Consider the following 25,973-nt stretch of genomic DNA (forward strand, 5'->3'; position numbering starts at 1 on the left):
TTATTCTTGCTGTCTGGAGCACGGAGTCAGCATGTAAACAAATCCCATTACTTGCTTTCTCATCTGAAAATCCCTTGAAACATTTTGACGGGATTTAGATAGCCGCTTCTATTAGCAAAGGTTATAGCCACACTGTCGTTGGGCTTCATTCAGTTGGGTTCCGGTGGTTTTAATTGCAAAAACAGCACAGTGTTACATTTGTATAGGACGCGTGAACCTACATGATTGTAGTATAGTTATAGCTAGACAGATGAATATACACTCAAGACCGGACGCAGAGACCACCAAACGGACCAAACAGTAACAAAGTAAGGGAAAAGGGGAAGTCTGATTCTACACCACAGAAGTAGGGGAATCCTGCCTAAAGGGACAGCTCTAGTGATGAGTGAGCATTGCCCTTAGCGAGTACCTGCCCACTCGAGAGAAAAGATTCAGGTGCCGGCGGCGGGCAGGGAGCTGCGGGGGAGAGCGGGGAGGAACGGAGGGGAGATCTCTCTCCCCCCCGATCCCCCTGCTGACTGCCGCAACTCACCGCTCCCCTGCGCCGGAACCCGAACCTTTTCTCTCGAGCGGGCAGGTACTCGCTAAGGGCAATGCTCGCTCGAGTGTGCTCGCTCATCTCTAGACAGCTCCACACAGGAACCTAGGGTAAACCTGACTCGCCCTAGATGGAAATAGGGAAAGAGGTAGAAGACTTATATCAGGCTACCAAACATGGGCTAGCGTGATAATGGGCTGAGAAACTTGACCAGATATCACGCTCACCAATGTGTGTTTTCACTGCGACGCAAGGTGTTTTTATGGCAAAAACGCCTCCTATCACTTCAGTAAAGTAGCGATCCTCCAGCATGGCTTTCAGGCGCATTAGAGGAGTGGCAAGGGTTTCCATTTGTTTTCAATGGGAAACCTCCCATCAGACTTGTGTGCACATCACATGCTGTGCACTGTGTATTACTGTCCCATTGAAAACAATAGGTGATACATTCCGAGGAACACAAAAAGATAGGACATGCAGCGCTGTATATGACTCCATTCAAAAGAATGGGGTTCATAGTCGTACAAGATTTGTGCGTCACGCAATGCATAGATCTCGTGCAAACGTCTTGGCTATGCGTGTGAAACTGGCCTCAGGCACAGAATACCAAACTGGACCATAGGAGAATTCAGGCACCAATATAGGCACTCCTACAGATAGTGGGGATTCAGGCATGAAACAAGCAAGACTTAGGCCGGCCTCACACGGCCGTGTTTGTGAAAAAAAAGAGAACAAATTGTTTTCAATAGCTTCATTCTCACTATCGCACCAAAGTCACCATAGGAGTCTAAGGGGTTGGACAAATGCACACCTAATCCCTCCACAAATGTGCAATGAACTGCGCAATTTTGTGGATAAATTGAAAACACTGGGTACTAATTAGGCTACACAGCCTTTTAAATATGAACGGACTCGGGCAACACAGAAAATGCAGTAAAAAGCACCGATACATTTGCGACAGCGCAACCTTCACAGCACAGTCACGCTATTGCGTGTGTTTTTGTGCTTATGTCCATATCAGGCCGTCCTCAGTTCAAGGAATTCAGACCTGAACCAAGCAGAATTTAGTACAGACCAGGGGTCTGTACAACTACAGGCGGAAGGGAATTCAAACAGAACCGCATGCATACTAACAGCAGGGTTCAGAAAGACAAAGATGAGATCTGTATAATGACCTGTCCGCTCTTCTAAGATGGGCTGGTATATATGTGCACAGACCCCAGCTGATTGGCTGGCTTGAGCAATCCACACAATCAGCCAGCCAAATCAACCCTCACCTGCAGAGCTGCTCCTGAAAGTGCATAGTACTACAGGTCCCAGGAGCACAAACTATCACCACATGACACACAGTCTGCAATACTATTCTTGCATTAAAAACAGTGGAAACTTGATGGATCCCATTATAAATCTAGGACAGCTGCTGGTGTCATGGCTCTCTTAAAATCAGAATATAAATGTGTGGGGGGTCAAAACACAGACCGTTGAGCTAATGCTGTCTGCCTCCAAATTGGTTTCAGGGTTGAGTACTCAGACGACACAAATGGACAGCCACATGCACGATGAGAATGCCATGAGTGAAGTAAGTTTTATTCAAAGAATTACAGATGATATAGAAAAGGTTTGCTGACGTATTGATTTGATTACTGCGCATGCCCCAGGCATGCATAACATCTGCAGATTTTTAATTAGCATTACACATCTTTCAAGAAGTCTCCTACATGAACAATGTATCAATGTCCGGTGACACCTGTAGCAAAAACAAAACATTCCTGGACGCTTCTGCTAGAAAGGAGTGAACTTTCTCAAGGGAAAGAATGCATGAGAGAGAGAGAGCTGATAAGGATTCTAAGTCATTATTTTAATTGGGTCTAACATTTTCTAGGTAAAAGGTGAAATTAATACAGATACATGATTGAAGCAAAACAAGCAAAGAGATACAAAATGGAGTCGCTGTAGTCTATTATTAAGCGTCGGCCCTTACACGTATAAGCTTAGACCTAGGACAGAAGAAGACGCAAATTACAAACACATAAGTATTCTGTGAAATACACTTATCAATTTAAAAGGCATAAACGTGAATTAACCCCTCACATTCCCCTGTTTTGGACATGGGGTCAAGACAAGTATGACTCCTAGTCCATAAACACGTGATTCATATCGGCAAAAAGAAAGCTTTTTCAGTACATTTAGAAATACATGAAATTATAACCTTAATTGCTCTATAAATGCATAATAAAATCATCACAACTTGTAATATACTTTGTAGAATCCCCATAAACCAACCTCCTAAACCAGAAAACCAATTGGCAGGGTTCAAAGAACTAAATGTGTTACCCCACCAGCTATCTCTGGTTTCTGAGTTTTCATTTGTCCATGCAAACAGTTCTTTTGACGGAACAGGAACAGCCAGGAAAGGAAAACCAGTGGCACCAGGTGTGTGTACAAGTCCAACAGTACTTGGTGGTGCCTAACAAGGTGGTTTTGGGCATTGTCCCTTTGCACCCTCTCACAAGGGTGAAGCATGGAGTGAGGAGTCCAAAAGTCCATCAATAAACAAAATGTCCTTCATTTTCCTTCTCATGGGGGGGACAAAGGTAGGGCGTGAAAAGTCCATTAGTCCTAAAACAAACAACAACTCCTTCAACCTTTACCACAGTAGGTACGATCAGCAGGACTCGATAGGGCCCCTCGAGTCTGGGCTCTAGAGATTTCCGGACAAGCCTCTTTACGACCACCCAATTTCCAGGTAGTAGGGAATGAGATCCCTCTAGGTTGTCTGGGCCTGGAATGGGAGAAAAAGACTAGATTCTGGGTTACCATTAGTTGGTCACACAGGTGCTTTACACATCCGGCTACTATGTCATAGCCCTGCTGTAGGGCCTGTGGATGATACAGCCCCAATCTTGGCATAAAGCCAAACAACACTTCCTTTAACTTAAGCGTACCATTTAGTCTTTTAACTTTGTCTAAACTCTGCAGGTGTGAAGTGTGTACCTTTGTTTGAGTCAATCACTTCCGGTACCTCGTATCTGCGGATTACCTCATTCATCAGCTCCTGCACGATTACCTGCTTATTTACTTTGGTAACAGGGTAGGTCTCCGACCTGGAAAGACATCAACAACAACAAGCACGTATTCATACTTCCCAACAAGTGGGAGCTGAGTGTAGTCAATTTGCAATCCCTGAAATGGGTAGAGTGGTCTAGGCAAGTGTTATGTGGGAAATTTACTTCTGCCCTGTTGCTTACGGCAAAGGTCATGCAAAATTGGACAAGTGATGATGCAGCAACTACAGGAAACCCAGGAGCCACCCGTCCTTGTTCAAGCGTCGACATCATTGCTGCTTTGAACGGGGTGCTGGATGAGGCAAGCATCGCCACCATGCTGAAGGAGGTGCTAGAAGGCCTGGAGTACCTGCATAAGAACGGCCAGATCCTCAGGGATGTTAAGGCTGGAAACATCCTCCTGGGTGAAGACGGTTCCGTGCAGATCGCAGATTTCGGCGTCAGTGCGTTTCTAGCCACAGGAGGCAACATTATCAGGAATAAAGTCAGAAAGACCCTCGTGGGCACGCCATGCCGGACGGCACCGGAGGCGACGGAGCAGACCAGAGGACACGACCTCAAGGCGGACTTCTGGACCCCCGGTAGGTGTGTCTTTCCGTGCATTCGCTGGGCCATCATGGGGCACAGGGACCGTGGTGGGCAAGTTCTGTTGACTGTTCGCCATTCACTGTCCCATTTCTGCTGCTTCCATATTTAGTCCATTTGTCTTTTTCTTCATTGCTGGCTTGTAACTGTAAAGTCTTTAGCATATCAAAGTCCAAAGTTTGTATCAAAGTCCAAGTTCATATCAAAGTCCAAAGTTATTGTTAAATTCTTCTTTTCTTCTTCTCTTCCACGGCTTAAGGGCCGCTGCCTTTGCTGTGTAATCTGTGATGGCATTGCCTCTTGTTTCTCTGCTGTAGGAATTGGTGTGAGCTTTCCACTTTGTCACCGCTGCACCATTCTTAACAAGCTGTCTGGCCTTCCATGTTAGGCCGTAGTCATGAGCTATGCCAAATGCATATCGGGAGTCAGTGTAAATGTTTGCCGTCTTACCTTCTACCACTCCACACGCCTCAGTGAGGGCCTGTAACTCCGCTTCCTGTCCTGGGACATGCGGAGGCATTCTGCTTTTAGGACATCTTGTCGCGTGACCACTGCATATCCAGCGTGGAGTCGTCAATTACCCTTGTACCATCTACAAAAACAACTCAGAATATGCATTATTAACAAGGGCTTTCAGTTAACATTTATTATGGCCACCTGTTCTGGCAACATGATGGCTTCCATTAGTAAACTTACAGCTTTTCTATTCTTGATGGAGGAAACACAAAAGGCTTAGTGATACATTGAGGTAACTATTTGGGTCAGGAGTACATAAAAAAAAAGTAAATCATCAACATATTACAAGAGGGTGGTGCCCTCGGGAATTGACCAGGCGTCTAATATCAGCTTCATGCATCTGGTAAACTGGTTTTGGGCTATTCTGTGCCCTTTATGGCAGCACTGTCCAACAGTACTGCTTTCCTCTGAAAATAAATGCAAACAAATACTGACAGTCTGGCTGGCCCTTTAAACTCTTTAACGGGGAACAAAAGGGGTATTAGCTGGGAAGACACATTTCTTAAGGGCTTTAAGTTAACATAAAGAAGAGACAGTGTCTGCAATTGCATCTTCCTGGACATGTGCCAGGGGGTACTGACGGACCAAGGGGGCTAAGAGCTTGTTCCTCTGCGTACGTAAAAGTGAGGACGGGTAGAGGTGTCGCTTGGTCTGCTGCCATCCGACATAAGGTCGGGTGACTTTCAGACCCGGGGTGTATACGAGCCTCACCGGACAGGTGAAGTTTGATACAACCTCCCAAGGGTCCCATCACGTCAGTTCTCAATATGCTTTCACGACCTTCCAGCATAAGGAAGCGAGTGAGGTATCGTGACCCTTTAAACATTACCTCAAGCGGTTCAGTTTCTGCCAGCTGAATTGGCACTTCTGAAGCCCCTTGCACCGATTACCGCTAGACAATCAGGCTGGTATTCTATTTCAAATAGATCATAACCTTGTTGTAAAAAGAAAAAGAAAAAAAATTTAAAAATTTAAAAATAGCTTTAAAAATAGCTGACCTGCAATACCTAGATCACCTATATCTTCTCTCCCCCCCTTTTGAACTAGGGTACTTAATTGGAAGGGTAACCGAGTTCAAGGTAGTAGAAAAATGACAAGAACACATTGTAGCTGGATTTGACGGGCCAGAAATAAGTGCTTGGGTTGCACTTGCGTGTATATGCTCCGGGTGTCATGGGGGGGGTGAGGACCACTAGGGGGGGGGTTAGTTCAATACCAAATCCGAAGATTTGTTAACCATTGCCTCTACTGCTGCCACCGCATAAACACATGAGGGAGCTCCTCGAGCCACTGGATACCGCCTCATGAGGTAGTATCCAGGTGACCGTGGGTGTCCCCTGTGCTTTTGTGTCAATACTGTCACCTGGCCAGAAAATTCAGTACAGAAAAGAATAAAGGATAAAGTATAAAAGAAAAAAAAAGGGTGAGAAATGAGCTTCAGTGGAGAGAGAGAGAAGAGAATGATTGAAAGACAGTCATAGAGTAGTTGTACAAGAGCAGAAACAGAGTGGACCAATGGGCGGCAGTATGAAAGCAAGGCCCAGAAAGGTGCGGAGTTTGGCAGCAGGTGTAAGTACAGGTATGGCCGTCTGCACGTTTCTTCTATAGAGCATTCTCAGAAACAGTATAATTGTGACTTGTTGGCAGGCTTCCAAATTATCAGCACACAGCGCCTACATCACACATTAACTCTCATCCATTCATACAGTCAAGTCTCATTCAAATATTAGTAAGAGTTCACACAGGACGTAACGCGTATGATGCAACTGTCCTCATCTTGCAAACAAATGCATTCAATCACTCCCATCCCACTGTCTGTAATACCAGAGAAGTATACCACACTAATATTTCCCATAAAAGGAACACACATTTAGCAATTATGCACACGTCCGACCAGTTACAGAACTGACATTTACACAAAGAACAGCAAAACTAATATTCACTGGATTCATTACGGGTTTCATTCTATTCAAGCAAGCAGGGTTACTCGTCCAGTGTTCTCCGCTCTAATCTTTGGCCTTAAGAGGCACGCATTCCAGTGTTCTGTAAACTCTCACTATACCCCCCTTTCAAAGACAAGGGGGGGCTTGCAGCTGCGGCTTTTCACAAGAAGCACACATTAACCCATTATCTCTCTCTAATCTTCCATTTCCAAAACCATACAATTCGCACAATACATTCAATGTCTGTCTTTCTTCTCTGACTTTGAATTTTTATCTCTCTCTGGAACAGAACAATCTTATATTTTTGGAAAACAGCCAGAATATCCAGGCTCCAAACCACAGCAATTGTTAACAACAACAAGAGAAAACTAATATTTCTCTGCACTGACTATCAAACCCAGACAGCAGAGGAATAGTTAAACACATAAAAGAAAGGACAAAACGTATAGATTACATAACATGAAGACATACAGACAATATTGGTTACTTGACACATAATTATTCACAGATTCTACATGAACTTGCTTTATGTCCCAAAGGAACACAAACTATAAAAGAATTCCCTTTTTCTGATAATTACCGTATCTACACGTTTCTCAATCCATCTATTCTAACATACTTTCCCTAACTTTTGCTTATCTCTGAATCTTTTTGAGACTTGTGGGTCTCAGATTCCCAAAATTCTAACTTGCTTTTCTCAACAACTTGCTAGATCCTCTCCTCACGGCTAACTTGCTTTCTCCCGTACTATTGCCAGAACTCATGGTTAAAGGTTCCTGTCGTTTTACCTATCTGTTTATATTTTTCATAGGCTTGCCTACAGATGTCCTTCCCTTCCCCCAATCTTATTATCTCAATGGGTGTCAGGAAAGTCTGAGACCCCATTCTAACTATGGACATACTTCTCGATTTACCACTATTGTCCCTACTGCCGAGTCCGCAACTGGCAGGATACTATGGACTTTAAATCCCTTCTGCCTACGTCCGCAACGGGGCAGGATATTTGAGGGCCCTCCTGCCAAGTAAATATTGGCAGGATATTTCTTTTCTGCAAGTCCGCAACTGTCAGAAATACTTTTGGACTTAAATGTCCCTTCTGCCACGTCCTCAAGGGGCAGGATCTTCTGCGAGTCCGCAACTGTCAGAAATACTTTTGGACTTTTCAGTCCCTTCTGCCACGTCCGCGACGGGCAGGATATTCGCAATCTATATTACGAATATATTACTACTATGCTTACGGGGATAGAGGAAGGACCACGGCTTGCCTTGCTGGGCAGCTTTTAGTAATCTTATTACAAATGACAGCTAGGAAAATGAGTGCGGCAGTCAAAGTACAACAAAAAGCTATCAGTTCAATGCTTCCAGCAGACAGCATGGCAATATACACATGTGGGTTCTTCCGTCTAGCACGGTTATCAAGAACACCGTAAACAACGGGCAGAACTATCCTATAAGCATGCAGCGACAAACCTTTCTGTCGACACGTGACTTTTGAAGACAGGGGAACTCAGATCTAGAATGGTAAGTCAATCGCTTACCTTACACCGGTGTTTTGTAGATCTGAGGTCCCGTGGCCCCTAGTCCGGATGGTCGGCAGGCAGGGTCGTCAGGTATCGGCTGCAGGTAAGGAGTTAAATTCTGCCCCACGTTGATGTGCCAAGTAATGTGGGGGGTCAAAACACAGACCGTTGAGCTAATGCTGTCTGCCTCCAAATTGGTTTCAGGGTTGAGTACTCAGACGACACAAATGGTCAGCCACATGCACGATGAGAATGCCATGAGTGAAGTAAGTTTTATTCAAAGAATTACAGATGATATAGAAAAGGTTTGCTGACGTATTGATTTGATTACTGCGCATGCCCCAGGCATGCATAACATCTGCAGATTTTTAATTAGCATTACACATCTTTCAAGAAGTCTCCTACATGAACAATGTATCAATGTCCGGTGACACCTGTAGCAAAAACAAAACATTCCTGGACGCTTCTGCTAGAAAGGAGTGAACTTTCTCAAGGGAAAGAATGCATGAGAGAGAGAGAGCTGATAAGGATTCTAAGTCATTATTATAATTGGGTCTAACATTTTCTAGGTAAAAGGTGAAATTAATACAGATACATGATTGAAGCAAAACAAGCAAAGAGATACAAAATGGAGTCGCTGTAGTCTATTATTAAAGCGTCAGCCCTTACACGTATAAGCTTAGACCTAGGACAGAAGAAGACGCAAATTATAAACACATAAGTATTCTGTGAAATACACTTATCAATTTAAAAGGCATAAACGTGAATTAACCCCTCACAAATGGGATGTGATCAGTTCTCTAGATACTCAAAACAGGGGGTATCCCAAAGTGAATCACACCCTCCATCCCTATCCCATGCACAGGGGCTGCTGACTGCTCTGACATACTAAACACGGCAGGTAAACTGTACAGGTGTAACACATAGAGCTGCTGCAGCCTTTGAGTCAAGCGCTGCCTGTATGCTGCAGCAGACAATGCCATAGTCCTGGTCCAGACAGCCAGGGAAGACGTTTGGCCCGCACAGGCAAAGGAAGTGCAGATTGGTAGTGGTTCTCATGTGATGTATACACCTGCTGTGTGTGCTGGAGTCAACCAGCCACCAACCATCATCTGCAGCGGCTGAGAATACTTTGGGAGTTGTTTAATGAGTGGTGTGGTGCAACACAGGACACAGAATACAATGTAGTCAACACAGTTATGAAATTGCAAACTTTAATGTTGAAACAGAAGGAAAAACATTGTTTTAGGGAACAATCCAAGAAAGAGATAAAAGATTCTTCCATGCTCATGAGCGGAAATCGCAGGGAAGCTCGCAGGGAAGAATCGCAGCACGTTCTACTCTGTGCAGAAAATCGCACGGACGGCTTCCATTGCAGTCAATGGAAGCAATCTGTCCTGCGGCGAGTCACTGCAGATCCACGTCATAGCCAGCACGACGGCAGCATCACGCCCTGCACTGCGCATACGTGTCGGCCAAGAAAGAAAGAAAATACCGGTTTTATTGCACCTGAATGTTTCTGCTGCCATTTCTGGATAGGACTTTGGGCCAAGACACATTGGCAGCGGATCCTGGTAGGTGAGTATAAGGTCTCTGGCCGACACCGGGTCTGATTCCGCTGCTAGATTTTACGGTCAGAATCCGACCCGGCTGTGGATGTGAGGCCTAAAGTTACAAAACGTAAGTTTATATCATGGCTGCGGGATACTTAACACAACAGGACATAAACTTAGGTCCTGTGGATGATGCAGGATCAGACTATGAATCTGTGCTATCACATCCCACAGCAGGAGTCGGCTGTGACTGCTAGCTGGCCTGCCACTGCAACAACGGGAATATATAACATCAGCAATCCCCACTGTTAACCCCCTACATGTCACGATTTATGTAGACTGCGGCATATACAAGGTTCTTAGAGGGAGCACGCTCCCTTTGTGATGTCATCGGCCCTACATGATGGAATCACGGAGAGCCTGTGGGCTGCCATGGCAACAGGATACCAGATACTGGTGTCCCAGCTTGCCATTGCCTATGATTGCTATTGTAATGATAATGCATTGCAGAAGTACTGCAATGCATTATCATAGAGCCCATAGTTGTTATTGTTCAAGTCCATTACAAAAACATAAAAAATATAGGGGAAAAAAAATTTGTGTAAAAAAAAATCAAAATAACATTTTCACTAGAGATGAGCGAACGTACTCGTCCGAGCTTGATACTCGTTCGAGTATTAGCGTGTTCGAGATGCTCGTTACTCGAGACGAGCACCACGCGATGTTCGAGTTACTTTCACTTTCATCTCTGAGACGTTAGCGCGCTTTTCTGGCCAATAGAAAGACAGGGAAGGCATTACAACTTCCCCCTGCGACGTTCAAGCCCTATACCACCTCCCTGCAGTGAGTGGCTGGCGAGATCAGGTGACACCCGAGTATATAAATCGGCCCCTCTCGCGGCTCGCCACAGATGCATTCTGACATAGTTCAGGGAAAGTGCTGTCTTGCTGGAGCTGCTATAGGTAGAGCGTTAGGAGTGATTTTAGGCTTCAAGAACCCCAACGGTCCTTCTTAGGGCCACATCTGACCGTGTGCAGTACTGTTGAGGCTGCTTTTTGCAGTGTTGCACTTTTTTTTTTTGTATATCGGCCGTGCAGAGCATTGCGTCCTCAGTCTGCAGTAATTTTACATAGTCCAGGGCCAGTAGTGGTGAGGCAGGGACAGTGAAAGAGATATACTGTCTATATAGGCAGTGGGCTTTTCCAAAACAATTTGGGAAAAAACGTTCTATTTGGGCTGCCTGTGACCGTCCTGAGTGTACTGCATCTCTGCTGGGGGAGGTAGTCCTAATTAATACGCAGCCAGCTAAGTGTTACAGCAGGCTTGCGCAAAATTCTTTCCTGGCTCTGCGTTGCCCGTCACATCACCGCAGTCATCCTGTCCAGAGGGAAACAGTCTGCAGTAATTTTACATAGTCCAGGGCCAGTAGTGCTGAGGCAGGGACAGTAAAAGAGATATACTGTCTATATAGGCAGTGGGCTTTTCCCAAAAAATTTTGGAAAAAACTTTCTATTTGGGCTGCCTGTGACCGTCCTCAGTGTACTGCGTCTGTGCTGGGGGTAGTAGTCCTAATTAATACGCAGCCAGCTAAGTGTTACAGCAGGCTTGCGCAAAATTCTTTCCTGGCTCTGCTGTGCGTTCCGTAAGCGAAGTCAGCCTCCAACCACAGGCCAATAAGCAGCACATTTAATTACAGCGTTCTGTTTCTGCACTACTGGTAATACACCATGCTGAGGGGTAGGGGTAGGCCTAGAGGACGTGGACGTGGACGCGGGCGAGGACGCGGAGGCCCAAGTCAGGGTGTGGGCGCAGGCCGAGCTCCTGATCCAGGTGTATCGCAGCCGACTGCTGCGGGATTAGGAGAGAGGCACGTTTCTAGCATCCCCACATTCATCTCACAATTAATGGGTCCACGCGGTAGACCTTTATTAGAAAATGAGCAGTGTGAGCAGGTCCTGTCGTGGATGGCAGACAGTGCATCCAGCAATCTATCGACCACCCAGAGTTCTGCGCCGTCCACTGCTGCAACTCAGAATCCTCTGGCTGCTGCTCCTCCTTCCTCCCAGCCTCCTCACTCCATTACAATGAGACATTCTGAGGAGCGGGAAGAATCCCAGGAACTGTTCTCGGGCCCCTGCTCAGATTGGGCAGCAGTGGTTCCTCTCCCACCAGAGGAGTTTATCGTGACTGATGCCCAACCATTGGAAAGTTCCCGGGGTCCGGGGGATGAGGCTGGGGACTTCCGGCAACTGTCTCAAGACCTTTCAGTGGGTGAGGAGGACGATGACGTTGAGACACAGTTGTCTATCAGTGAGGTAGTAGTAAGGGCAGTAAGTCCAAGGGAGGAGCACACAGAGGATTCGGAGGAAGAGCAGCAGGACGATGAGGTGACTGACCCCACCTGGTTTGCTACGCCTACTGAGGACAGGTCTTCAGAGGGGGAGGCAAGGGCAGCAGCAGGGCAGGTTGGAAGAGGCAGTGTGGTGGCCAGAGGTAGAGGCAGGGCCAGACCGAATAATCCACCAACTGTTTCCCAAAGCGCCCCCTCACGCCATGCCACCCTGCAGAGGCCGAGGTGCTCAAAGGTCTGGCAGTTTTTCACTGAGAGTGCAGACGACCGACGAACAGTGGTGTGCAGCCTTTGTCGTGCCAAGATCAGCCAGGGAGCCACCACCACCAGCATGCGCAGATATATGATGGCCAAGCACCCCACAAGGTGGGACGAAGGCCGTTCACCGCCTCCGGTTTGCACCGCTGCCTCTCCCCCTGTGCCCCAACCTGCCACTGAGATCCAACCCCCCTCTGAGGACACAAGCACTACCGTCTCCTGGCCTGCACCCACACCCTCACCTCCGCTGTCCTCGGCCCCATCCACCAATGTCTCTCAGCGCAGCGTCCAGCCGTCGCTAGCGCAAGTGTTGGAGCGCAAGCGCAAGTACGCCGCCATGCACCCGCACGCTCAAACGTTAAACGTGCACATAGCCAAATTGATAAGCCTGGAGATGCTGCCGTATAGGCTTGTGGAAACGAAGGCTTTCAAAGGTATGATGGCGGCGGCGGCCCCGCGCTACTCGGTTCCCAGTCGCCACTACTTTTCCCGATGTGCCCCAGCCCTGCACGACCACGTCTCCCGCAACATTGTACGCGCCCTCACCAACGCGGTTACTGGCAAGGTCCACTTAACAACGGACACGTGGACAAGCACAGGCGGGCAGGGCCACTATATCTCCCTGACGGCACATTGGGTGAATTTAGTGGAGGCTGGGACAGAGTCAGAGCCTGGGACCGTTCACGTCCTACCCACCCCCAGAATTGCGGGCCCCAGCTCGGTGCTGGTATCTGCGGCGGTGTATGCTTCCTCCACTAAACCACCCTCCTCCTCCTACGCAACCTCTGTCTCGCAATCAAGATGTGTCAGCAGCAGCACGTCGGCAGCAGTCCGTGTCACGCGGCGTGGCAGCACAGCGGTGGGCAAGCGTCAGCAGGCCATGCTGAAACTACTCAGCTTAGGAGAGAAGAGGCACACGGCCCACGAACTGCTGCAGGGTTTGACAGAGCAGACCGACCGCTGGCTTGCGCCACTGAGCCTCCAACCGGGCATGGTCGTGTGTGACAACGGCCGTAACCTGGTGGCGGCTCTGCAGCTCGGCAGCCTCACGCACGTGCCATGCCTGGCCCACGTCTTTAATTTGGTGGTTTAGCGCTTTCTGAAAAGCTACCCACACTTGTCAGACCTGCTCGGAAAGGTGCGCCGGCTCTGCGCACATTTCCGCAAGTCCCACACGGACGCTGCCACCCTGCGCACCCTGCAACATCAGTTTAATCTGCCAGTCTACCGACTGCTGTGCAACGTGCCCACATGGTGGAACTCTACGCTCCACATGTTGGCCAGGCTCTATGAGCAGCGTAGAGCTATAGTGGAATACCAACTCCAACATGGGCGGCGCAGTGGGAGTCAGCCTCCTCAATTCTTTACAGAAGAGTGGGCCTGGTTGGCAGACATCTGCCAGGTCCTTGGAAACTTTGAGGAGTCTACCCAGATGGTGAGCGGGGATGCTGCAATCATTAGCGTCACAATTTTTCTGCTATGCCTCATGAGAAGTTCCCTGCAAAGCATAAAGGCAGATGCTTTGCGCTCGGAAACGGAGGCGGGGGAAGACAGTATGTCGCTGGATAGTCAGAGCACCCTCCTGTCTATATCTCAGCGCGTTGAGGAGGAGGTGGAGGAGCATGAGGAGGAGGGGGAAGAGACAGCTTGGCCTACTGCTGAGGGTACCCATGCTGCTTGCCTGTCATCCTTTCAGCGTGTATGGCCGGAGGAGGAGGAGGATCCTGAAAGTGATCTTCCTAGTGAGGACAGCCATGTGTTGCGTACAGGTACCCTGGCACACATGGCTGACTTCATGTTAGGATGCCTTTCTCGTGACCCTCGCGTTACACGCATTCTGGCCACTACGGATTACTGGGTGTACACACTGCTCGACCCACGGTATAAGGAGAACCTTTGCACTCTCATACCCGAAGAGGAAAGGGGTTCGAGAGTGATGCTATACCACAGGACCCTGGCGGACAAGCTGATGGTAAAATTCCCATCCGACAGCGCTAGTGGCAGAAGGCGCAGTTCCGAGGGCCAGGTAGCAGGGGAGGCGCGGAGATCAGGCAGCATGTACAGCACAGGCAGGGGAACACTCTCTAAGGCCTTTGACAGCTTTCTGGCTCCCCAGCAAGACTGCGTCACCGCTCCCCAGTCAAGGCTGAGTCGGCGGGAGCACTGTAAAAGGATGGTGAGGGAGTACGTAGCCGATCGCACGACCGTCCTCCGTGACGCCTCTGCCCCCTACAACTACTGGGTGACGAAGCTGGACACGTGGCCTGAACTCGCGCTGTATGCCCTGGAGGTGCTTGCTTGTCCTGCGGCTAGCGTCTTGTCAGAGAGGGTGTTTAGTGCGGCTGGGGGAATCATCACGGATAAACGTACCCGCCTGTCAACCGACAGTGCCGACAGGCTTACACTCATCAAGGTGAACAAAGCCTGGATTTCCCCAGACTTCTTTTCTCCACCAGCGGACATCAGCGATACCTAAGCAATACGTAGGCAGCACCCGCGGATGGAAGCATCGTTCTCTATCACCATAAAAAACGGGGACCTTTTAGCTTCATCAATCTGTGTATTCTATTCATCCTCCTCCTCCTGCTCCTCCTCCTGAAACCTGACGTAATCACGCCGAACGGGCAATTTTTCTTAGGCCCACAAGGCTCAGTCATATAATTTTTGTAAACAATTTTTATACGTTTCAATGCTCATTAAAGCATTGAAACTTGCACCTGAACCAATTTTTATTTTAACTGGGCTGCCTCCAGGCCTAGTTACAAATTAAGCCACATTAACCAAAGCGATTACTGGGTCTCACCTGCCCTCTTGGTTGGGCATGGGCAATTTTTCTGAGGTACATTAGTACTGTTGGTACACCAATTTTTTGGGGCCCTCGCCTACAGTGTAATCCAATTAATTTTTTGCCCACCTGCATTAAATCTGACGTTACATCAGCTGTGCTGGGCACTGCAATTGGATATATTTAGGTACCGCCGGTGGGTTCCAGGGAGCCACCCATGCTGTCGGTCCACAAGGAGTTGTAACTGCATGTGTCCACTTCTAAAGAACCCCAGTCTGACTGGGGCATGCAGTGTGGGCCGAAGTCCACCTGCATTAAACATGACATTACCTCAGCTGTGCTGGGCACTGCAATGGGATATATTCATGTACCGCCAGTGGCTTCCTGGCACCCACCCATGCTGTCGGTCCACACGGAGTTGTAACTGCATGTGTCCACTTCTAAAGAACCCCAGTCTGACTGGGGCATGCAGTGTGGGCCGAAGTCCACCTGCATTAAACATGACATTACCTCAGCTGTGCTGGGCACTGCAATGGGATATATTTATGTACCGCCGGTGGCTTCCTGGCACCCACCCATGCTGTGGGTCCACAGGGACTTCACAATAGGGAGTTGTACCTGCCTGTGTCTATGAATTAAAAACTCCGGTCAGGTTGGGGCATGCAGTGTGGGCCGAAGCCCACCTGCATTTAATCTGACGTTAGCTCTGCTGTCCAGGGCACTGCAATGGGATACATTTATGTACAGCCGGTGGGTTCCAGGGAGCCACCCATGCTGTGGGTGCACACGGAATTCCCATTGCGGAGTTGTACCTGCCTGTGACTATTTATAAAAAAACGCGGTCTGACTGGGGCATGCAGACACCTTGACAGAATGAATAGTGTGTGGCACATAGGTTCCCCGTTGCTATGCCCACGTGTGCAGCTCCAGATGGAGGTGGCACTGGATTTGATTTCTCATTGCTTCTGTACAGCATTGTGGGCTATCGCCCCGCCCCTTTTAAAGAGGGTCGCTGCCTAGCCGTGCCAACCCTCTACAGTGTGTGTCTGCGGTTCCTCCTCATGGCAGACGCACTTATAAATAGACATGAGGGTGGTGTGGCATGAGGGCAGCTGAAGGCTGCGCAGGGACACTTTGGTATGTGCTGTGGACACTGGGTCGTGCGCGGGGGGGGGTTGGGCAGCATGTAACACAGGAGAAGTGGCAGCGGAGTGTCATGCAGGCAGTGATTGTGCTTTGTTGGAGGTAGTGTGGTGCTTAGCTAAGGTATGCATTGCTAATGAGGGCTTTTCAGATGTAAAAGTTGTTGGGAGGGGGGGGCCCACTCTTGCCGCTATTGTGGCTTAATAGTGGGACCTGGGAACTTGAGATGCAGCCCAACATGTAGCCCCTCGCCTGCCCTATCCGTTGCTGTGTCGTTCCCATCACTTTCTTGAATTGCCCAGATTTTCACAAATGGAAACCTTAGCGAGCATCGGCGATATACAAAAATGCTCGGGTCGCCCATTGACTTCAATGGGGTTCGTTATTCGAAACGAACCCTCGAGCATCGTGAAATTTTCGTCCCGAGTAACGAGCACCCGAGCATTTTGGTGCTCGCTCATCTCTAATTTTCACCTATTTGTATAAAAAACAAAAACCCACATATTTGGTATCATCATATCCATAATGAGCTGTACAATAAATTAAACACACTATTTATCCTGCATGGCAAAAACTGTAAAAAAAAACAAACTAAAAAACGGAGACAAAATACTTATTTTGTTTGTTTTGCCTTCCAAAAAATGCAATAAGGGCGAATGCCCATGGATGGATTATCGCAGCGGAGTTCGTGGCCAGAAACCGGCTGCGGACTCCGCTGCTGTAGCCATCCAAAGACTAAATGATTCTGTACTAAATGATTCTTCCCTGCCAACGAGCGGAAATCAACTGCAGGGGAGAATTGCACATGTTCTATTTTCCGCAGAAAAACACGCGGACGGCTTCCATTGCAGTCAATGTAAGCTGTCCGTTCCACGATACTTCTGCTGTGAGCACAGCGGGAGTATCGCGGAAATACGAGTCACCGCCGGCGCATTATGCGCTGCATTGCACATGCAGGCCAGCTCACCGGACGCGACTCTTGCGGCGGATCCGGAGAGGTGAGTATGGGGTCTCTGGGGGTGCCGTGTTTGACTCCGCCGCAATATTCCACTGGCGGAATCCGACACGGACGTGGGCATGAGGCCTTAAAGTGATCAGAAAAGCCATATGTACCCACAGATAAAAACTATAGCTCGTAACACAGAAAACAAGCCCTAAAAGAGCTCTGTCTACAGAAAAATAAAAAAATTATGGGACTTTGACTGCAATGATGTAGAAAAAATAATTCCGAAAAAGAGGATTTTTATTGAGCAAAAGTGGCAAAACCTAAAAAAATTATAATAATTTTGGTATCGTCGTAATCGCACTGACTTCCACAGAAGCTAGTGAAGAAGCACTAACAACCTATAAGGCCGCTCTCACACAGGGGATGTATGCCATCTCCACGGTCATGGGGAAATGCTATGCTCAAGCTGCTTAACAGTGTATCCTAATAGTGCTGCATTTCCCTCTTCAGTGCCCAAAAGAGATTTGTCATTTTGGCTTTATAGTGGGGATCAAAGAGGGTGGCCACTCAGTAATGATGTGATGTTTTTTATGTGGGCTATGTGACGGGCCTTCTGCAAGAACTGCAGCATAAAACAAGTTATGCCTCAAAGTGGCTAATAGTGATGGCCCACATTCATTGGAGTTAGTCCTCAGAGTTTCCATCAGCTGGTCTCTCCACCCACGTAGAATAGCTGAGGTTAGTGATGAATAAAAGGAACGTTGCATAGCCCCTTCTCCTGCCACTTGTCCTATATTGTCTCCTCTGTTTTTTCTCCCATGGGAGCAGAAACATGTTAGAGAAGACACCCACCTTTCTTACCCAAAGCTACACACCCTGCGATGTTCAGTAATGGCAGACTGGCCAGACAGTTGGGAGATTGGTAACCCCTCCTCTTCATCCTCCTGTGACAACAACACGTCATTGTCTCTGAGGCCCTGTGGCATCTTTTCCAGCAGGCAGACAGACAATAGGGATGGTCATATTGATCAGTGTGTCTCCATACAGCATCTGCTAATGGCATACACCATCTGGTAAACCTTGAGTACTCCCTGTTGCTGGTTTAACCTCTGCAACATATGTAACATAGAATTCCACCACATAGACATTTCACAAATGACTCTGTTGGGTGGTAGCTCAAACTGTTGCTGCAGCTTCGCCAGACGGTAGGTGGCTGGGTGAGAATGCCAAAAGTGTGAGCACAGTTTCCTATCCTTTTCCAGCACTGAATGTAAACCTGGGTAATTGCTTAGGAAATGCTGTACTACCAGGTTCATCACATGGGTCAGGCAAGGTACGTGTGTGAGATTGCAAAGGGGAACGGCTGCCAGCAGGTTGGCCCCATTGTCACACACGACTTTGCCTGGCATCAGATTGTGCAGGGTCAGCCACATGTCAGCCTGGGCCTGCAGAGCTGTCAAGAGTTCTTCAGCTGTGTTTCCCTAGAGATATGAGTTTTAGGATAGAATTTTGGCATTTGCCACGTGCACCGCTGTGACCACTAGCTGAAGGGCAGCATTTTCATTGCAAGCAGCTTTGTAGTACTTGTGTTCAGGCCCAGTTATCATAGATGCTTGGGGTGGTTTATTTTTTACGTTAACATAGCTAAGGGATAAAGGGCTGGCTGTTGACATGGGACACGTTGCACAAAATGGGGCAGATGTCAATGTTGGTGGTGGTGGCAGTTCAACTTCTGCTCTCCGTTTCCCACTCTTGGCTCTGAAGCCTGCAGTCTAATCATCAATTGCGGAGGAGAGTCCTGAAGTAGACGTGCTACTGCGCTGCACAAGACTACCTCTCTATGCTCACAGGCTACTGCAGGACCGGGGAGGAAGAGGCAGCTACAGCAGCAGAAGAGAGAGCAGGATGAGGTGACTCGATACCCTTTGGCCCAGGTGGGCTCTCCAAGGCAGCGGGTGGTGGGAGGTTATGTGACTGTTCATACACATTGTGTTGAGAATGTTTATGTTCTTGCCCTATTTTAACGCTGAACTCAGTTCTTACAGATGGTCGCTCTTCTGTCATCATGTGCAGAGACCCACCCTGATCTTCCTGGAGGAAAAAGATGGTTGTGCATCAGTGTATTCAATGTCTTGGTTCTCTCCCTCTGGTTGTTTAGACTACCCAGTTGACATCTATGACACTAAACCAGGCAGCTACCAGTGTATAGACTCAGAGTCAACCTTAAAGGGGTTGTCTCGCGAAAGCAAGTGGGGTTAAGTACTTCTGTATGGCCATATTAATGCACTTTGTAATATACATCGTGCATTAAATATGAGCCATACAGAAGTTATTCACTTACCTGCTCCGTTGCTAGCGTCCCCGTCGCCATGGCTCTGTCTAATTTCGGTGTCTTCTTGCTTTTTTAGACGCGTTTGCGCAGATGGGTCTTCTCCCTTCGGCTCAGCTCGGAAGCAGCGGTGTTTTGGCTCCGCCCCCTTGTATGCGTCATCGCGTAGCTCCGCCCCCGTCACATGTGCCGATTTCAGCCAATCAGGAGGCTGGAATCGGAACATTGTGACGGGGCGGAGCTACGCGATGATGCGTACAAGGGGGCGGAGCCAAAACACCGCTGCTTCCGAGCTGAGCCGAAGGGAGAAGACCCATCTGCGCAAGCGCGTCTAAAAAAGCAAGAAGACACCGAAATTAGACGGAGCCATGGCGACGGGGACGCTAGCAACGGAGCAGGTAAGTGAATAACTTCTGTATGGCTCATATTTAATGCACGATGTATATTACAAAGTGCATTAATATGGCCATACAGAAGTGTATAACCCCACTTGCTTTCGCGAGACAACCCCTTTAAATCGCTGCAGCAACCTTAGAGAAAAGCTGTCCTTATACCAGATGTTTTAGCTGTAATAACAGTGTGACGCCAACAGAATAAGGGCACCTGGTGTAAGAAGTAACTGATATTGAGAATAATGTTGATTAGCCAAACTAATCTTGCGAGAATTGCCATATGCTAATGTTGCTAGTATAATATATACCATTCCTATTATTATTCCTATTATACTAGTATGGGTTACATCTTTATTGTAGAGGAAAACCTAAAAGTGCAAATCGGTGCTTAGAGTAGTCCATTGTGGTGACATCTATTATGTGATTTATAATTTCTCATACTGGACAAAAAGAAAAGATGATGTCAAACACAAAAATTACATTTTAAAGAACGCCGTTGAATTGTATGGCTTCCAGAAGCGTTATGAGGCCATTCAGTACACGGGATGCACATGCGCTTCATGAACCTTTGATCCAGTTGCTAAGGTGATTATATGTGCGTGCTTTTACTCTCTATTCATTATATTAATCTTGTGTTCTTTGAAGAAGAAACACAGAGATTGCCTTATTTAAGCAATTCCAGCGCTATGTTACTATTCTCTTTTGTAATGGACACATTTCCTTCAATTCATAGCAATCTGTCTAGTTTGTTTACCGCATCTGTGAAGAGATCTAATATCTGGAAATATTCCTTTGATGCGAAGCAATGTTTTATTGTAACTAAAGTGAATTCTAGAATAATGGCGAGGCAACGTGGGGAACTGCCTAGTGCCGGCTTATAGTTAACCCTTTCAGGACCAAGCCGTACCTCAATAAACAAGCAAATTTTGGAAATCTGGTATGTGTCACTTTAACAGAGAATAAATCTGTAAAGGTTTTACACATTTGAGCAATTTAGGAAAGTTACTAATTTAACATTAGCTTTTTTATGTTTAAGCATATCTTGCTTTTCATATTAACCCTATGATCCTATAGGACATTCATCTATGTCCTCCAGCGTTGGAGTTTTTATGGAGCAACATGGCAACAGTGATGATCAGCATTCAGTTCTAACAGCAGCATTTAAATGCCCAGATCAGAGTTTGGTGGTCCGGCAATGAATTTTAACCCTTTCCAATCCGCTGTCTGACATCTGAAGACATTCTGATTGAAGGCTGTGCAGCTCCAATTTTGGGAGACATCCGGCAGGGTATTCTTACTGTATATTACTGGCAGCTCTGCTGTCGGGGGGCCTCTCCAGCATGTCCCATACCGCAGTACTTGATCTAGCCAGCAGATGGCGCCATTGTATAATGGCAGAAAGAGAAAGCCCCCTTGGAACCCCTGAATCCAAAATTGGATTGCAAAGGCTTAAAGTACCATTCAGTTGTCATAGCAGCAAGACCTTTCAGAAAGCCTATGGCCTGTTATAATAGAATGCCAGCAGAAATACCATATGTATACTGAAATATTATAGCAAAGAGCAAAGAATACGGTTGTTGCTTCCTCTTATGAAACCTAAATCTTCACTTCCAGAGCAGAAAGCCAATGATGATGTCACGGAAACCACAGCCATGTGACTGCTGCAGTCAAACACAGTCTTCCTTCAACCAGTGATTTACTGCAATGGTCATGTGACCTGGTGTCAGTGATGTCAGCAGAGCTGTTGACATAGAGAGTTGTCAGTGGTATACTACACTGCACTACATAAGCTGTGCAGTATAGTACTCTAGCAATCAAATGATCTCATCTGTAATCCTCTTTAAGGACCTAAAAAAACACATTTCCCCCCTTTATTATGGAAAAAAATACAAAGGAAATGAATTGCCATATTCGCAATGTCCCATATTATAAAAATATTATATCCATTATCCTGTACGATGAACTGCATAGAAAAAAATGGCAAAGTTGCTATTTGTCATTCATTCATTTACCTTCCGAAAAACGCAAGAAAATTTATCAAAAAGCTGCACTTACCCCAAAATGGTACCAGTGAAAACTACAGTTTGTCTCACAAAAAACAATACCTTGCCTCCCCAGCTTATTTGCTAAAAGAAAACATAAGAATGTTATTTGGAGTTTGGAATTTGGCAAAGCAAATAATTTTTTAATAAAAACTGTTTTATTGTAAAAAAAAAAAAAAAGAAGTAGTACATTTAAAAAATATATATATATAAGGGCTTATTCAGATGTGCATATATCGGATGGGTTTTCACGCCCAGCTGATATACGCTGTCCCTCTCTGCAGAGGAAGGAGGCGGGATGGGCTGGGAGCAGTGCACTGAGCTCCCGCCCTCTCTTCGCCCCTTGTCACTATTTGCAATGGGAGCGGTCAGGGGCAGAACTTAGCTCCGTCCTGTCCTGCCTCTCTCATTGCAAACAGTGGTGAGGGGCGGAGAGGGGGCGTGAGCTTAGTGCACTAACCTTATCCGGTCCGGCCTCCTCCTCCCTGCAGAGAGGGATAGCGTATATCCGCTGGGCGTGAAAACCCGGCCAATATACACACGTCTGAATAAGCCCTAAGTTTGATATTGTTATACTCATATTGACCCAAAGTATAAAGTTAACATTATTTGTATTGCACAGTAAGCACCTAAAAATGTCTAAAAAAAACATAAAAAATGATCAAAAGGTCACTTGCGCCCCGAAATGGTACCAATGGAAACTACAACTCCTCCTGCAAAAAAAAGATCTCACATACCTCCGTTGGCAGAAAAATAAAAATGTTATGAGTCTTATGATTCTTGGAGTGCAGCGACGCAAATAAAAAAATAATTGTGTTATTGTGGAAAAGTTGGAAAACATAAACTACTATATAAATTTGGTATCAGAGTAATTGCATTGACTAGCAAAATAAAGGTAACATTTCATTTGCGCCTTATGGTGAACCACTTAAAAAAGGTGGAATTCCTGGGGTTTTTCTATCCCCTCTCCCCTTCAAATAAAAATACTAAAAGTTAAACAATATATTATGTGTACGCCGAGGTGGTGCCATTATAAGCACAGCATGTCCTGCAAAACACAAGCAGTTTGGTGGATGAAAAATAAACATGTTATGGTTTTTGGAACGTGACGATGAAAAATGGAAAAAAAAAAATTATTGGCTGCCAATAAGGTTTTGCAAAAAAAAAAAACTGTGACTATTAGAGTCAATGGTTTCCTGTGGAAACGTTCAGATGAAGGAATTTTAGGGTCATAAAAAACCCCAAACCTAAATAGACAAGACGTCAGCGACTGAAATTCCCTGCTGCGCGAAAGTATAGGTCCTGATCCATCTTTGGTGCACAAAACACAGGAGTGTCCATAGACTCCTATGGGAGCTGGAAAAAAAGGGAGGGGCAGGGTGATTAGCAGCATTTAGTTAAACATTGCCATTGTTTAGCTTAATGCTGGTAAACAATGGCAATGGGAGGAGGAGGGAGTGCTTGCTAAATATTGCCATTCTATGTATGCAGTGTAGTGAAGGCTTAGTGCTGTCCGGACAAAATAAAAATATCTCTCTCTTAGCAGCACATTTTTTTCTGCAAATAAGGGAGATATAGTTGCTCTCCCTAAGGAGAAAAGAGCGTTTCTGACCCCTGATTTTTTTCTGCAACACGCCACTTACGGTCGTGTGAATGGGCGATTTTAACATAAATCGTCCATTCACGTGATTTTCGGGCATTTTTGGCGCTTTTTTTGCGTGGCTAGCTTTTGCACGATTTTGACACCCATGTGAACAAGCCCTGAAAGTGCTGGGCAGCTACAGCATACCCTAGTATTTTAAACTGCTGGACTGGTGTCCCGCTCCCCTCAGGCCTGACTGCACCAAGGGCACATGCCCCACCTGCTCCCTTTCTCAGCTACACCCCTGCTCAACAGGTCTGGAATAACTCCCTCTACAGATCACAATGAGTTTCACAGTCTTTTAATGGTGGATTCCCACTATTTCAGCAATATAACAGGTCCACAGTTCCAGTTGTACCCAACCCCTCCACAACAGGCTTTAGGCCTTCTTTCTGTTTCATGAATTGGCTACATTCAACCTTGCACCAACCTGATATACTCGCTAGAATGACAACTTATTTGCCTCACACTGCTTTTTATACCAAAAGAGGCACCACAAGACATGCCCTATTACTCATCCATCAGACATGCCCATCATGGTACCTGGTAATTAAAATCTTCAAAATGGCTATTGTAACTAGGATCAAAACCACTCATGCAATGTTCATGGCGTCTACAACAGAAACCGTTACATGAATCAGTTGCATAAGACACATTGACAATGCACAATAAACCCTTACAGTCATGTAATAATCAATATTATAGCATTTCTCCTTTATAGAATGCTTGTATAAAGAGTCTAACATTGACTTGAAGGAATGCTGCATTCCCCAATAGGTGGCACTGTGGAGGTATTGTTCCATCTCCCTTATTTATTATATTACCCAGAGGAGCATGAATGGTCTTTTAAGGCTTCTCACTCACTCACCGTCTAAGTGGTCTCCCTAAGGAGAAAAGAGAGCGTTTATGGCCCACATCACAGGCCGTTCACTAGCAAAGTCAGAACCCTGCTGCACACTGATGAGAGGCAAACACCCTGAAACAGCTGTCTGTGCATGGAGTATGGCTTTGTTTTTAATTCCCGGTCATTGTTACAAGGCTTGTATAAGGAGTCTAACATTGACTTGAAGGAATACTGCCTTCCAATAGGTGGCACTGTGGAGGTATTGTTCCATCTCCCTAAGGGTGCCTACCCACTTGCGTTTTTTTTTTCCTGTGATGTTTTGTGTTTTTTCTCAAGAGCAATTAGTATAGAATGTGTTCTTGTCCATCTGGGTTTTTTTTTCCATTTCGTGGGGTTTTTTCACATAGGAACTGTCAGTTGCATATGTGTCCTTATTTTTCTCTTAATGCACCCATGATTGTCAATGGAGGGCTGCAAAAAACGCGCAAAAAACGCTGCAAAAAACGCAGCGGAAAATGCGCAAAAAACACGCGAAAACGCTGCGTTTTTCACGCGCAAAAATCGGCAACGCAAGTGGGTAGGCGCCCTTATTAGCATTTCTCCTAATACAGTGGGCATTTGTATCACTTTCCCTACTAAATATTATATATCACCGCCATAATAAACTCTAGCAGATGTAGCACTGATCTGACTGTACTAGGTTAACTTTTTCATTGCTCTTACATGTAAAGGCCGCCTGTCCATGGCCGCGATGGAATATCGCTAGTGACATTCCACTGCAGGGGAGGAGGGGGGAGCACTGTAAGGTCTACACGATGAGCCTATCTTACCGTTGAGAATCATGGCAAATCGCGGCATGCCGCGTTTTTAATCACGCGAGTGGAGAATCGCTATGATTCTCCGCTTGTGGAAGTCGGGCTGCGCTTTCCATAGTTATCCTATGGAAAGTGTGTCATACAAGCTCCGCAGGCGATTTATCACCGCAGATCTCGCTAAGACATCTCGCCTGTGGACAGGCAGCCTAACTCTTATAGAAGTCATTGCGATTTACACAAACAGCGTAGCACAATGAGCTACATTGTTGCCGTAGCTCAGGAGCTACAGAAACAGTATAGTTGTCCAAAATCCCATTGACTTCTAAGGGCTTTATGGAAACTGCATAGCAAAGTTGCTCAGCTATTTTTGCAAGCTTGACCACCTTATATTGTCAGGCCAGGGGCACTGTGGCCCACACCTGTTGATATGTCATAAAAGTTTGAGATGGAAATACCCCATTTAAGAGGTAATTACTATTTTTTTCTTTCTTTTATCCACTTCTCTGCCTCTAGTGAGATTTTAAATAATCTTGTAAAACCATTTTAAGTCATATTTTGTATCATATTACAACTGCAAATTTACATACAGCTCACATTCATCAAGATCTAACAGTACACAGCTTCCAATGCAAAATATCAGTAAACTCATATAGTACTGTAAAAAAAGTTTTAGCTGGCGACGTCAGCGCTCATGCAGTCGTTTAGACCAA

This window comes from Eleutherodactylus coqui, chromosome 13 (genome assembly GCF_035609145.1).
Source record: "Eleutherodactylus coqui strain aEleCoq1 chromosome 13, aEleCoq1.hap1, whole genome shotgun sequence".
NCBI lineage: Eukaryota > Metazoa > Chordata > Amphibia > Anura > Eleutherodactylidae > Eleutherodactylus > Eleutherodactylus coqui.